This window comes from Lytechinus variegatus, chromosome 5, assembly GCF_018143015.1.
Source record: "Lytechinus variegatus isolate NC3 chromosome 5, Lvar_3.0, whole genome shotgun sequence".
NCBI lineage: Eukaryota > Metazoa > Echinodermata > Echinoidea > Temnopleuroida > Toxopneustidae > Lytechinus > Lytechinus variegatus.
Window position 1 is genome coordinate 17862071 of NC_054744.1, and position 15020 is coordinate 17877090.

The window sequence follows — 15020 nt, forward strand, 5'->3', positions numbered from 1 at the left end:
CAAGAATTGTAAAGAACATTCCAGGATGTCTTTTTATTATGCAGGCCTTGCCTATTTAAAGGCCAAGGAGTTTTATTGTTGAATAAGGAAAAGCCAAACAATAGAATTGTATTGGTAGTGGAAATGAATAGGCTTAGGTATTTTGTTTACACTGTTGATTTCAATGAGGTCATTCAAGAGTGTTCTGGATTTTGACTGCTCCTGAAAGGAGAAAGTTCTTTTGGAAGACAATTCTAGAAGCTTGTAGATTAGTCGAAATTTGAGAATGATCTAGAACACTTGTAATTAGTATAAAAGCTGCAGATTTTTCAAGATGATCATCACATCATATTAGATCACTTGATCATCACATCATATGAGAGCAGGAGATCACATCACATCATATGACTTCACCAGATCAGATCAGAGCAGTTTATGCCCACCATCAATGAACTGTTTGCAGTTATTTTGAGAGAGAAATTATCAGTTCTCATCGAGATCATCAACATCATCAACCTGTTCAATGAACACGCTTCAACCCATGGATTACTGAAATTGACTGTTAATCATCATCAACATCGTCTTCACGGACATTTCAACTCGTTGCAGTGACTCTTATTATTCATCGGACTTCAACATCAGTTTCATCATCGCCATCATTGTGAATTTTCACCAGTCAACTGGGATTTTATCATTTGGATTATTACTTGGATATAGTATCATTACTTCGGGATTTTACATCGGACACTTCAAGAGATTTATGTAAGATCATTATTTGTTTTATTTATGTATAATTATTTCCTGTAATAAAAAAAGAGGAAATTAAACTTTATACATCAATTTCTGATTGTTATTTGTTGCAGTATCGTAACATTAAATAGAAGCTCCCTATGATGAGTTCCATTAAATGAAAAACTTAAATTCACAAATTGAATAGTTTTTAATAGTATCGATATATTTACCTGGTTTCGTCATGTTCGTCGTATCTGTGAAGAAACAGGAAAGGATCGAGAGAGAGAGAGAGAACAAAAACAGTTATTACACTAGACCTTTGCAAGTCTATACATTAATTGAAAAAAAATGTAAAATATTATTTTGGTTTGAGCAATCATCTGGTATTTTTATGTACACTTTGAATAATCAATGCACTGCTCATGTTCATGATTCACAAACAATGCACGTTGACAACAAAAGAATTAAAAAAAACACAAGATAAACTAGAACTGCAATCGTTTCAGAACGATGTGCATGCATTGACGCCTCTGATTTAATAGAGGGCAAGAAACAGAAAGAGATAGAAAGAAAACTGTAGATGATATACATTCTCAAAATATTAGAGGGCGCTATTTCTTAAAGGAATGGTCACTGATGCGTAAAACACAGTTAGATTATGTGAAATGATACAATTGGCAAACCCTGAAAATATGAGACAAAAATAAATTCAAAGGAAGTTATGGCAATTCAACTATTTTAAGACTTTGCAATAGAGGGCGTTATTTCTAAAGTTATGGTCACTAATTATGGATAACATGTCTACCAAATTAGAATGAATTTTGATGAGGAACGGTGGCAGGGAGGACTAACAAATATTACATGTTAATCAAATTGGATATTAGCACTTTTTGCTGTCCATAGGAAGTTACATTCTCGAGTAAAATTTTTTAGACCATATTGGCGGCCCATATGTGGTTGTTGAAAATGTGTGCATTGTGAGCAGGATACCATGTGTTCAGATTGACTTATCTTGAAATTTTCTGTTGTAACCTATGTCGTATTTGGTATCACTAGAAAGAGTATTCCAATGCGGTGACATTGATACCACTTTTATTTGTGTGGAGGCAATAGACCGGAAGTAAATGCCATATAAAGAAAGACATTAAAAATGAAGGTTTTGCACAATAATTTTAAGCTACCGTCAGCAATTTGTTAGTTTCTGTTACAAAACATTAACGAACTGTTTAAGTATATATCAATACTCATATCTGCCAAGTTAAAAGGATAAGCTTCAATAATAAGGAAATAAGAGCAAGTTGAAGTTGTGCTGGCAGTAAAGTGCATTTTTGGGTATTTTGCTGATTTTCAGGAGCATTTTTGAGATATTTCGTCAGTTGTAAGGTATATATTTTTTTAAATGGCATGAAAGGGCATATCTTGAAGACCCTAAATCCAAGAAAGGGTACGGGTTTGGCCATGCATGACGCAATGAGGGGCATTCAAAGGTAAGCGTTTTTGAAACTTTAGAGGGCGCTATTTCAATGACAGAAGATCAATGATGCGTGAAAACTTAGTAGCATGTATGTTATGATACCGTGATCAATTTCTAAAAGAATGAGCGCAAAATGAATAAAAACACAAAAGTTACGGCCATTTTACGACTTTTAGACATTACATTTCAATAAATATGAAGTTTTTGAAGGAAGGCTATTTCGGATTTGAATTTAAGGCATGAAGATGGCATTTTGAAGGTCAAGTTATACGTCGCAGATGATGGAGCAACTCTTGGACTATCTATTGCAATTTGTTAGAAGTCTGTAGCATGCAGGATAACTGAGATATGAAAGAATGAAGAATGGTATGCAAATGGACTTGAAATTGACAAAATGGCGCCTGGATGGTCATGCATGAGTGATTTTGGAAAATGGAAGACGAGAGGCACAACTAGGGATGCTGGACAACATGTCTACCAAATTTGGATGAATTTGGATCAGGGACGGAGTCAGGGTAGAGCTAACAAAACCATGTGTTAAACAAATGGGATTTTGGTGGAAGAAGAAGAAGAAGATTACGGAATAGGAATATGGAACAAGAACAATGCATTGTCGCCATTGGGCGTCAATGCAATTATCATTTCTCAAGACTTTTCGTAAGTCAGCATAAAAGCCAAACTAAATCAAATTTGTTTCAACGCTTCCGCTTTTCACGGTTCTTCCTTTTATAGAACTGAGAAAAATTAATCTAGTTAACAGAAAACAATATTTTTGATAAAAGGGAAAGACACCGTACTAATGTCAACATACGTGTTTTATGCATGATCATGTTATCGATATTATATACCTCGGCAATGAGGTAATATTCAACTTCTCTATGATCAGATGTTAAGATACAAAAGGCCGAGCTCGGCCACTCATCAACTTGATTTTAATACAGTCAATTTCACACAACAGGATAATACGAATTTAATTAAAAAAAAAATGATGAAAGATAAAGTTGTGGCGCTTTGCATTTTGCGTTATTTAACACGACATACAATGAAAGAGGCTTGTAAAATTAGCAAGACAAATTACGTCATCAGCTCCCTCTTAGATATTTATTGACATTATGACTTCCAAAATATTCCAATGTCTACTCCAAGCGGAATCTGCGTAAAGTTGCGTAGGGAGTGCGCGATTTGATGCGTAGGCATACGCATGACAAAAACAATGGATCGGCTTCGTCCCTGCGTAAGGTAGCGTAGGGTCTACGTACACTTGTGTTGGTCATGCCTAGTCACACTGTCACTTTCGTTAAGTTACGTCCGCCGGAGATAGATACGGATTAGTGGACGCGACACGGCCGCAGCCATCCGCAAACGTAACTCTTCGTAACTGATCCGTTTTGATACGCAGACTTACGGCGCAAAGCCTGCGACTTCGGAAATTTTGATTTTTTTTTTAATTTAAAAGGGACTGACCACGGGAGCTAACTTCCGCAAGTCACCGCAACTCAACGTCGCTTTCCGTAATTGTACGTAAATATCCGTACTTTGGACGCAGATTATCCCTGAAGTGTTTTACCTTGCGTCCATTTGCGTTCGTTTGAGTCCCCTGTAAGAATTCGCAATTACTCACAAGTTCTCGTATCCAAATACTTACGTCCGTTTACGGACATGCAGGTACGGATGCATCAGACAATCGCGTTTTTTTGCGGAAGAGAGGTCCCAACCAACCTTTCTACCTTCCCCTAGCCCTACCACCTTGCTTCCTGGAGAAATTTTCAAATACAGATTTAGATTATTCACATCCATTAAAATTGAACAAGAATTAATTCAATATACGAACTTAAAAAGGAAAATAATTGTAACACTCTTAAGATGTAGCGTGGTAATATGGATGAGTGTTAGCGAGTGAAGACTTCAATAAGGGAATCCAACTCAAAGTATATAAAGTTCAGATGATATTTATTCACATACATATATATAAATGAACAGTCGCTTGTGGAGAACTCGGGCACTCCCCTATCAAGGCCTCAAAGGGCAGGAGCGCAAGCTGGTGGAGTGTAGTCCGAAGACTAAGGAAAAGAACCCTGAGAATATCAAGCCCCCCTATTTTATACTCTGAGGGGATGTGTTTACCCCTTTGTACTTATCTATAGAAACTGCACATGTGTAGACTACTTAATGAAATATAACAAAGGACAGGTCTGGAAGATGCAGGTAACAAAGAGTAATAAATAAAGGATTGAGACGAACTAATGAAGGAAGGAAGATTAATCTAAGGGAATCTATTGTTTGTCACTGAAGATGGTGTTTACATTTGGGTAAGGTATTGTTAACAAAGGGTTATGTGATTGTATCACTGCCTGAATATATTGCATGGTCTAGTGATGTATACTGTGGTCAACTTCTACAAATTTGGGAGGAATATTTTACTCTTACATTAGATACACCTTCTGAAAAGAAACGTCCTCGTTTCCAAATATATAAAGAATTACACTGAAAAATAATACATACTGTATATAGTCTAAGGGAATCATAGCATGCACTATACATACATGTATAACAAAAATATGTATGAATGTAAGGTATGACTTTGAAAAACAAATTAACATAGTGTGTATCCAATACCAAATTTCATTATCATTTTGAACGGTCTGAATTTGGGAACCTACAAACGAAATATCTGTACATGATGTATATATAAGCAAATAACAACACAAAGTTATTAACGAATTCACCATGCAATATAAAACCTATAATGTGCTACTAAAAACAAAACTCAAAAAGCTATTCAAAGGAAATAAAACTTGACAATCAAGAACAAAGAAATGAAAAAGAAATTATACTGAAAAGATTGACTCTAAACTAGCCTAAGAAGAATGCGATCATCCATGCTACATAAAGAAACAGGTGAAATAAAACAACGATTACATTACATTGAAAACCTACAGACATAATACATGTCTAATCCAAACTCATATTGAAGTGTGGTTAAATTAAATTAAAGCAGAGCGACGACGCTAAGTGGATAGCAATCTAAATAAAACAAAGTATCAACAACTACAAAACATAACAAGAAAAACAAATTGAGAAATTAGCAAAACGAAATTATTCCAAACTACTAAAGCAAAATGATATTAATATGTTATCCAATTAATTAATGAATGAACTACAATTCAATATGTATACAATTATTCAAAGAAAACAAGCAAGATGTATGTGTATACATTATATACGTCTCTTGGAATGCGTGATTATGTTGACAAAATAAATGCGAGTGAAATTCAAAATTAGTGATAATGACAATTAAACAAATTAAAATAGAAACACAAGGCGATCTCATAAGTCATAGTTGTCGTAGGAGAACTAAGATCCCATTCGTTAAGAAACATTGCTTATTGAAGAAAAATGCAGAATAATTATTCACCATTGATATGTATCATCAATACCATGTATAATTGACTCGCAAGGCAACATCAATGAATCAAGTTGACGAGGATGAGTTAAGACATAATGGCGCGAATACAAGAGAAGCATCTTTCTTAGAAGCCATAGAAATTTGGCGGCTTTATCTTGCGACCACTACGCGTCTGCACATGAGGAGCATGGTTACGAGCATGGGCATCATGCGACGGAGTCGGTGATGGAGAAGTCAAAGAGGGGGAAGAGATAGGAGGGTCTGTAGGCATGTGATGGGTCGAGAATGGGGAGGGCACATATGGAGGATAGAGGATATAAGGGGATGGGGATGAGAGCGGTTCCTCATGATCAGGCGATTTATCATTTGCTAACTGCGGAGGAGGAGGAGGAGGAGAAAGATAGGGTTTCATCCTGTTGTAATGAATTACTTTAGGATGAGAAGAGAGATTATTACACTCCTGAGATTATTACACTCCTGAATTGTATAGGTGATACCTCTCCTATCAACTTTCAGCACACGATATGGACCCTTCCAACTAGGTGATAACTTATTGTGCGAACTGGTAGGGTCTGTAATCAAAACCAAGTCATCCACCTTGAAAGGAATAAACCGTGAACGAGTATCATAGCAACGTTTCTGTGATTCACGTGCATTGGAGGATACTCTGTCAGCACAATCAAAAGCATAGTCAATGCGTGAAAGAAGATCATTGACAAAAGCTTCATGATCAGATCTAGAACAAGAAACAGGTGTAGAAGGAGAATCAGAGGAAGGGGATGAGGCGGAAGAAGATCTAGCATCTAAGAGAACGGTAAGAGGAAGTCTGGCTTCTCGACCATGAACAAGAAAGAAAGGGGTATATCCAGTTGAAGAGTGAGGAGTCGTGTTGTATGCCAACTCCACTTCACTTAATATACGATCCCAGGATGACCCTGCACCATGTAATCGCTTCCCCAGTTGTTGCTTGAGTGTACGATTATGTCTTTCTACCATACCATCAGATTGAGGATGGTAAGGGGTAGTATGCGTCTTTTCAATTCCCAGCCTTTCACACAAGATTCTTACGATATCCGCCTCGAACTGGCGGCCTTGATCAGTGTGGATTGCCTCAGGAATGCCGTGCTGCCTGACATATCTCCTGAACAGGCAATCTGCAACAGTGATAGCCTTCTGGTCTCGAAGCGGATAAAGATTCACATATTTTGTGAAATAATCCATTACCACCAAGACATATCTATTGCCATTGGGAGTAAGAGGCAGTTCCGTTATGTCAGCCGCCACCCTCTCAAATGGACGAGAGGTAGAGATAGAGTAAAGTGGGGCACGCCGAGTTGGGACAGGTTTACTCCGCAACTGGCAAGGCTCACACCGAGTGCAATAGTCTTTCACATCTGCACACATTCCATGCCAGTAGCAGTGTTTCTGAGCCATTTGATATGTCTTTTCATACCCATAATGACCAGATAGGGAGGAGCCATGCAGAAGCGAAAGGATTTTAGGGACTGCACATTCAGGAATGAGTAATTGGTAGCTCGGGGAGCCAACCGTACCTGTCCTCATCCGATAAAGCAGACCGTCACGGACTACTAGAGAATCTCTCATCTTATAGTACTTCAAAAGCGAAGGATTAGACATAAGAGAAGACTGAGGAGGAAATTTCCCTGAGCGAACCCAAGACAAAACTTCACCAAGAACTTTGTCATTCTGCTGAGTTTGGTGCAAGCGCAAACCCGAATCAACTAATGAGGTACATATCAAAACCGAGATATCCTGGTCTTCGGAAGAATGAAGAGGTGGGTCAGGGGTCAAAGTAGGAGAAGTGGGACCAAGATCTTGGCCCGATGGTAGCAACTCTTGAAATTCAGCATCAGTGTGAGGGGAGGAAGGTGAAGATGAAGATTGCAAGGGCAGAGGAGAGGAAGGTGTGAGTGGCTGGTCAGAGGGAGAAAGTGATAGCAGGATGGAGCCAGTAAGACCAGATTCAGGCTGAATTCCAAGTTCCTTGTCTTGGCCAGTGAAAGTGTTAATGACTTCACTTCCTGGTACACGAGAGAGAGCGTCTGCATTAGCATGCTTCACCCCTTCTCGATGTTCAATCACCCAATCGAGAGGATCAAGCTCAAGAGCCCACCCACATCGACGAGGATTGGTGCCATGAGCCACCGGAAGTTTGCGAAGACCAACAAGAGGTTTGTGGTCAGTGATGATAGTGAAGTGAGAGGTCAGCAGGTAGTGTCGAAAATGCCTGATAGCCCACACAATCGCAAATAATTCACGATCATAAGTAGACCAATTCCTCTCGGACTTGCTAAGTAATCGACTTGCATATGCAATGACTCGTTCTGCGCCATCTATCTGCTGTGATAGCACAGCTCCAGTAGCAAAGTTGGATGCATCAGTGTGAAGAGTGAAAGGAAGAGAGAAGACAGGAAAAGCCATTAGAGGAGGAGAAATGAGTGCATCGCGTAACGAATCAAAGGCGATTCGACAATTTTCATCCCATTCAAAGGGAACTCCTTTGTTTGTGAGATAATGCAGAGGTCGCGCTACACGAGCAAAGTTCTTGACAAAGCGGCGGTAATAGCCAGCTAATCCCAGGAAAGCACGCACCTCCGTGACGTTACGAGGAATTGCCCAATCACGGACCTTCGCAATATTATTCGGATCGGGCAACACACCATCAGCGGAAACAACATGGCCAAGAAAAGTGACTTTTTCCTGAAAGAAATGACACTTTTCTGGACGGAGTTTCAGACCAGCTGATCTCAACCGTCCAAAGACGTCACGTAGACGAGATATCTTCTCCTCGAACGTTCTACCAAACACAATGACATCATCTAAATACACTAGAACAGAATCCCAATGCAGTCCACGCAACACAAGCTGCATTAGACGTTGGAAAGTAGACGGTGCATTGCGCAGTCCCATTGGCATTACTTTGAACTGGAAAAGATCACTCCCAGTAGTGAATGCAGTTTTGGCTGCATCATCTGGGTCCATGCCAACTTGCCAATAACCACTCGATAAGTCCATTGTGCTGAAGTATTTGTTACCAGCAAGTGCATCGATGGTATCATCTATACATGGGTGTCGATCACGGGGGGGATGGGGGGGATATATCCCCCCCAATATTTCAAGTGGGGGGATGGCCTGTATTATCATCCCCCCAATAATTTAGGGTAGAAAAGTTATAATAATGATGATGAAAATATGAAAAGTTTGATCATGATGATTATAGTATGCCATCAATCAGTTTGTTTCCCTCGCAATTTATGTATATTGTTATTAAATAAAAACATTCTTTTTCAGGACTATTAAACAGATGGGTGGAGGTTCAAGATGAAAAAGAATGAAATGTTTATGTATCTGATATATTTTAACACATGACATAAAAGGACCCCAACGAAAATCAACTTTTGTTGATAGGGTGTTGCATCCCACCAGTGGTGAATAAATTAATTTGAATAAATCATTAACTCAAAAGGGTGGAAAAATAAACGGGAGTAAAAGGGTGGCAAGATAAATAAAGGAATGACGGTAAGCCCGATGGCGCACGAGAAGCCACACAGGTTGTAATTTGTGCTAGTCTTAATTGGTCCGAATCTGCATTTTATCATCATGCATTAAGAAGAATAAAGATATTGCCAGTCAGGTTAGATTTAAGAGAGAAGTTGTATACACAGAGGCGTCGATCCTGGGTGGGGGGGGGGGCAGGGGGCGATCGCCCACCAATAAAATATTGGGGGGCGAACATATCGTTTTGCCCCCCCCCAATAATTCCGCATGTGCAACTAAAAAATAAAATAAATAAAATACACTGAAATCAGCAAGGGAGATTGAGATACCAACTCGATTTTGAATTAAAATCGTGCTCAAAATGTCTGCTTTTCAGATTGGAATATAAAAATTTTCAGCTCGCGCTTCGCGCTCGCATCATGTACCAAAAACCCATACTTTTCATGATTATATAGGTGAATATAATGTCCCGTTCTCAATTCTTAACCTCAAAAGAACTTTGATTTTGCAATAATCTTTTGTTGGATATATATCTTTCATTAAAGTGTCCTTTTTTTCCAGATCAAAATATCAAAATTTTCAGCTCGCGCTCGCATCTATTGTTCTTCTAGATACCCATCTTAATCATTGGTACCAAAAATGCTTAGAATATCAAGCTTTCAGGTCAGAATATAAAGAAATTTCAGCTCGCTCTCTAGTGAGATACATGTATCGACCCTCCTCATGAGTTACTACAAACAAACCTAAACAGGTACATTTTTCCTGTTTTCATGACATACTAAAAAGATTTAGCTCGCGCTTCGCGCTCGCATTGTTGGTGAAGGTGAGATATGTGTCTCTTTCTCATGAGTTATATATATATATATATTGTGATCGAGCGCCTTTGGAACGTTGATTCATAATTTTGCCCCCCCCCCCTTCTGAAAAATGGATCGACGCCCCTGTGTATACATCATGCTCAATAAACAGATCACTATGTACATGGTCCAGTCAATTTTTGTCATTTTTTTCTCGGTATGAGTTTAGAATAGGCTTACTTGTAACACAAATTTAATTTTCACAAAAAATATACAAGTATAGTACACTACAACAATGAAGGAATTTCCAAGAACACCATGCATATCAACCACTCCCAAATGTCCTAACTTGTTATTTTAGTGGGGGTAATGTTGAAATATCCCCGTCCACAAGAACATTTGTGTCAATCATCCCCCCCAACCAAGAATACCGATCGACACCCATGCATCTATACGTGGCAAAGGATGAGAGTCAGGACAGGTGACTTTATTGAGCCTTCGATAGTCAACACAGAACCGGTACCCACCAGTCTTTTTCTTAACCATCACTATTGGAGAGCTCCATGGACTCGTGCTTTCTTCAATCACTCCAGCATCGAGCAGGCGAGCACATTGCTCATTGATTTCCTCTCGAATCGTGGGTGATGCACGATATGCTCTTTGGCGAATTGGGGTAGAGTCGCCAGTTGGAATAGTGTGGTGAACGTAGTCTGTGCGACCGTAATCATCAGGAGTTTGGCTGAATATATCAGTAAACTCTGATAATAATTCAACAACTTTCTCTTTCTCCAGTGATGAGAGAGAACAAGAAGAAGACTTGTCAAAATGATTGACAGAAGAAGTCAAGAGCTTGGAAGAATTGACAGAAGAAGCCGAAAGACTTTGAAAAGGAGAAAGTGAGGCCACGCTATAGCATTCACCAGGGCGGTCAAGTGTTGAATGCACCTCACCAATGCACCTCGTAGAATGTAACACAACAGGGGATGCTGTCGGATTGGCAACACGAACAGGTATAAACCCATTACGAACCGGGGATATTGTACAAGCAATCACAACAGGCAAGTCAGAATTGGGAATAAATACACAGTCAAATCCAGTCAAAGGTGGAGAAAATGCATCAGAGACAAGAGGAACAGAGATAAGCATCTCAGTCCAGGGGGGAACCTCTATGTCTGAGTCAATAACAGCAGAAGTGGTAAGAGGCACGACATCTCGATATGATAGAAGAGAATGAGTAAACCCATTGAGAACAAGAGAACATGACTCATAGGACAAAGTGAAATTGCAAGAAGTCAAGAAGTCCCACCCTAAGATAAAAGCAGGCTCGATATCACGAGCAACACAGAAAGGGAAAGAGTATTGTTTAGAATCAGAGGAAAAACTGACTGTGAGAAAGCCAATAGCATCTAACGAGTGTTTAGAAACAGAAGTAAGATGTGGACTAAATGGTGATAATTGTCTATCAGAAAGAGAAGGAAGGGACAGACGTAATTCATCACTCATTAGCGACACCGCAGCTCCAGTGTCTACTAGCGCCGCTATTTGTATAGAACCAATAGTTACAAGAAGATAGGGACGAGGACGATCAGACAGAAGATTGGGTCGGGAAGAGGTATTGTCTGCTGAAAGGTGACCCACACTGCCAGCATTATTTAGTTTCCCTGATTGCCAACACCAGATGGATGCGTTCTCTCATCCCGGGCATCAGCAAAGGACACCCGACGTGGCGATTGAGCCCGCCCGAAGCGTTCCCGAGCAGGACTCGGGCTGCGACGAGGACTGAAATCACGCCTTTCGTATCTACCATCCTCTCTACCAGAATCACGCTCATAACGTGAAGCTGACGGAGAACGATTACGATAAAACGGTGAAGCATCCCTATCGTAACGCCTTCTGTCAGAATCTCGAGAATACCGATAATCACGGGATTGCCTGAAGGAGGGTCGGTCACGAGTATATGGGGATGGGGACCTAGCCCTAGAACAGTTACTACATTTACTCTCCGCAGGGGGCTTATCAAGCTTCAAAACTAATGCCTTAACAATTTGCACAAGCTCTTGTACATCATTTTGTGGAGACTTGTCTGCAAACGCGACAGTTTGAGGTGATGAGGACGGGGAGGTGAAGGCATATGCCGATTTGATGGCATCCTGTGCTCGCTCAACCCTAATCGCGACATCTAAAGCCTCGAGTGCAGTGCGCGCACCATGTTCATGGATCTTGGCGCGTACATTTGTGTCCAGACCAGCGACAAACCGCCGATATAGTTCGTCATCTTGTGCTTCTTTGTTATAACGCGGGAATGCTTGCCTAGTCAACCTTGTGATCTCAGCAAGATAAACCTGCAAAGATTCATTGGGCTGACGAGGTCGGGCATCAACAACGCGCCTAAAATTTTCTATATCGTTATGCTGACCAAAAGCTTGCGCAAGCGAATCGCAGCAAATAGAAAAGTTGGCCTTATCCTCATCTGACAAAATATCCCAAACTTTGAATGCTTGCGTAGAAAGACAAAATGGTAAGACCGTTGCAAGTTTATGTCGGAGTTCTGACCCATCTAAATTAAAACCATTACGGACAGCTATCTCATACTGCCGACGCCATGTATCGAAGTCAATGGTGCCATCACCCGGAAATTTAGGGGGCAATGGAATCCTAATTTGGGAGTCCGAATAAAGCGGAAGGGGGTTTGGTAGAGAACTATTCTGCATTTCGATTGATTAAGAACGTAAGAAAACCAAAACAATACAGAAAATATGCCTATGAGAAGGAAGAGGAAAAGGTTTCGAGAACCCAATGTGAATGAACACAATGCAGGGAAAACAACCGAAAACAACTAAATCATCAGGTTAAAATTATTCAAGACAGGAATTAAATGTAAGCAAATGTTCAATATTGATAAACAAAAAATCATTAAGCGAAAAAAAGTCTAATAACATAAACAAAAATACAACAAGTGAACAAAATAAAAAAATTATGCTAAAATATAATCTATAAAAAGCAACTAAAAGTCTAAATCCAGTATAATATATGCAAAATACAGGAATACAGGAATATAAAGTAAGCAGTGAAAAACAATAGCAAAAACCTCAAACCAAAAAGGAATAAACTTACTCAAGTTGTTGAGAAATTAAATCAAAATAATAAGCGATTCAGCAAAAAGTATGAAATTGTCCCAAAACGGATCCAAATGAGAGTGTATGAAGTTCAGTTTGACAGCATGCAGGCACATCCACGACGAAAAAGAGTATCCAGGAACACAGATCTGTTCACAGTTCAGCCTCCAAATGATAATAGAGATGAAAACAAGGATGAAAATGGTGATGACTCTGAAGATCTTGTCGAGATACTGGAAACTGGAATTCCCGGACAACCTAGGGAACGTCGCTATATCAGGATGTAGAGGTCCAGGATAGAAGTAAAACAGAGAGATGAATATACGAAGATCTCAGTTACATGTCCATGCAGACCACATACACGATCAGTTGAAATTGGTTTGCTGGTAATCCAGGTATGATGAAACAACTCATCCGGCTCCAAACAGCAGGCAAAGTTAAAACAGTTCTATATCGAAATAGTTCAATCCCGAATGACAAAGATTTCCAAAAGAAGTGTCTGGAATATCCAAGATATGTACATATCAGAACATAAAAAGTTGAAGAGTAAGTTATAAATTCTAGCAGTGACGTGGTTGTCCAACGATGAAAAACTCCAAAATAATATTCAAACTCAACACAAAAATGTCAAAAACAGCAAAATGTCAGGATCAGTCGATCAATAAAAACAATATTGATGAATGTTCGAGCGGGATGGCGTACTCCGTTTTACGCTGCCACCAATGTAACACTCTTAAGATGTAGCGTGGTAATATGGATGAGTGTTAGCGAGTGAAGACTTCAATAAGGGAATCCAACTCAAAGTATATAAAGTTCAGATGATATTTATTCACATACATATATATAAATGAACAGTCGCTTGTGGAGAACTCGGGCACTCCCCTATCAAGGCCTAAAAGGGCAGGAGCGCAAGCTGGTGGAGTGTAGTCCGAAGACTAAGGAAAAGAACCCTGAGAATATCAAGCCCCCCTATTTTATACTCTGAGGGGATGTGTTTACCCCTTTGTACTTATCTATAGAAACTGCACATGTGTAGACTACTTAATGAAATATAACAAAGGACAGGTCTGGAAGATGCAGGTAACAAAGAGTAATAAATAAAGGATTGAGACGAACTAATGAAGGAAGGAAGATTAATCTAAGGGAATCTATTGTTTGTCACTGAAGATGGTGTTTACATTTGGGTAAGGTATTGTTAACAAAGGGTAATGTGATTGTATCACTGCCTGAATATATTGCATGGTCTAGTGATGTATACTGTGGTCAACTTCTACAAATTTGGGATGAATATTTTACTCTTACATAATCTATACAAAAAAAATCAATATCTTGACTTTAATAAGGAACAGGCAACACCAAAATGCTGTGGATGTAGGTGATTGGCAATGGCTAGATTATACAGTGGCGCCACTACGGGAGGGGACATGGGGGCACGGCCCCTTAACGGCTGGTGAAAAAAAACGGGGATAGGAGAACAAGAGGGAGAAAGGAAGATAAAGGTAGTGGGAAATAAGAAATTATTGTTCATTATAATGTTTATCATGATTTTGCTATATTATATTCCATAATAAACATTTTTCATAACATTATGAAATATAATTTGCTCGGGGCATATGAATTTTTCCTGGTGCTCGCATTGTCTGTTTAACGAGATATGTAATACTGTTGTACTAAAACCTTTCTTTTAAAGTTAATATACACCAAATATATTTACTCGCACTTCGAATTATTATTGTTTTATGTAGTGACATGCTTCTTCTTTCATGATTGCATAAAGCGATTGCCCCTTTTTAGAGTCTTAATATAAAACATCTCCTGTCCGTGCTTGCGTTCGCATTATAGGATTGGTGAGATATGTCTGTTCTTTATGAATTCCTAAAATCAGTCCTAAAAATGTGTCTTTTTCTGATCTGAATATCACAAATTGTCAGCTTGCACTTCGCGCTCACATCATTTGGATAGTTAAATACATATGGTCTTAGTGAATTCCTACAAAC